Source organism: Chaetura pelagica, unplaced genomic scaffold (genome assembly GCF_000747805.2).
Source record: "Chaetura pelagica isolate M959 unplaced genomic scaffold, ChaPel_1.0 scaffold442, whole genome shotgun sequence".
Lineage (NCBI taxonomy): Eukaryota > Metazoa > Chordata > Aves > Apodiformes > Apodidae > Chaetura > Chaetura pelagica.
This window is the reverse complement of record NW_009952367.1, coordinates 44,409-46,116: the sequence shown is the minus strand read 5'-3', so window position 1 is coordinate 46,116 and position 1,708 is coordinate 44,409.

Below are 1,708 nucleotides of genomic sequence, written 5' to 3'. Positions count from 1 at the left end.
GGCATACATTTAGAAATTTAGATTGTGTATTTATGATTTTACAATGAATGAAAGCAGCAGCTTATCTCTGAGGTTTACATTTAACAGGAAAGTGAGAGTCTATCGAACAGACAGACTCATAACACATTATTTCAGCTATGAATGGGTGAATACTTTTGCAAACGGAATTAACTTCAGTGGCAGAAGGTAGTATTTTTAACAAAACTATGAGTAAGAAATTTGTGTTGCCTCTTCTACTCCCTCATATCTGATAGAGTTCAGAGTTAGAAATATTTGCTAGGCTAGAAATCAGCATTTGGTCACTCTATGGAGTATATATTGAATATTCCTTTAAATATTAATGTATTGCTGCACCAGATATATACATATATATATATATACACAAAAAATACATTTTTTAAATTTCAAAATTGTTTTTTCACAACAAAACTGACAATTATTTAGATCTCCTAAAAGCAAGGATTTGCTTCCTTCACTGCCCCCAAAATCAACTCGGCCTTTAAAATTGGAGGAAAATAATGCAAATAAAGAAATAACAATAACTAAACCATAAAATTCTACTTGAAGACTTTTCTCAGAAATGGAAAAGAACCAGATATTAAAAAAAAAAATAAAATTGCCATTAGCAATTCTTCTCTAAGAAGAAATTAACATACTATGGTAATAGGCAGCAGTATTGGAAGACAATACTGAGTTAAACAGGTTATTTTGATTTTTTTAGTAAAGAAAAAAACTCATTTTCAGATAGGCAGTTTTTAAATAATCATGGGAATTTCTTGCTACACATATTATCCTTATAAATTGACTTTGATATTTTAAAATGAATGTAGTACAAAGAACAGATCTATTTAGTTATCCCTGAAGATTCCTTAGTTTCTGCATTTAATAGTTTCATTCTTGGCAGCAGGGCAACAGTCTTCCTACACTAATGATATACTACAGTAGGAATTTGGAGGGACTGAATAGTAGGGCTGTTTTCTGGACAGTCAGTTTGTTACAAATGAGAACTTGTAACCCAAAATTTTGGTTTGTTTGCAAATCATTTAATAAAACTGCCAAAAGATGGAAGTAGTGTTTATTTGACCTCATTTTCTTCTGACATCCTTTCAAATTTTCTTTTCTTCAGATGACACTTGATGGTTGGGTTCTGAGATTAAGACTGTTAACATTCCCTTATAAAACATTCCTTCTTTCAGCATATGACACTTGTGATAAAAGAAACTTTTTACTACTTCCCATCATATTGTAGTCATTAAAAAAACTAATAATCATGGGGACAATGACCGCTCCCCCTAAATTGTCCAAACATTGATTCACACATTCCATACTTCTAGGTTGCTATAATATGTTTATTTGGCATTCAACATTGGATTTCTTTCCTGTTGCCCACAGCTTGCCTTGAAGGTAGAGGTGACAGAGATTTTATTCCCCAAATAAATTACAAACACCTTTGTTTACTGTTCTGCCCTCTTATATGAAGTATCATATTTCTTCAGTGAACTGCTCACAACCTCCCTCCTCACCTTCATCTGTCCCTACTACTTAAGTCTACATTTGTCTTGTGTACTCTACTACCAGGTTTATCCTTAAAAAGTCTGCAACCTCTACTGCACACTGATCTACCTCTGCCTTAAATACTATGGACTACCTTATTTCTAAATTTTTGTATTGGGTTTGTGTGGCAAGGTTTTGGTAGCCAGGAGGTGGC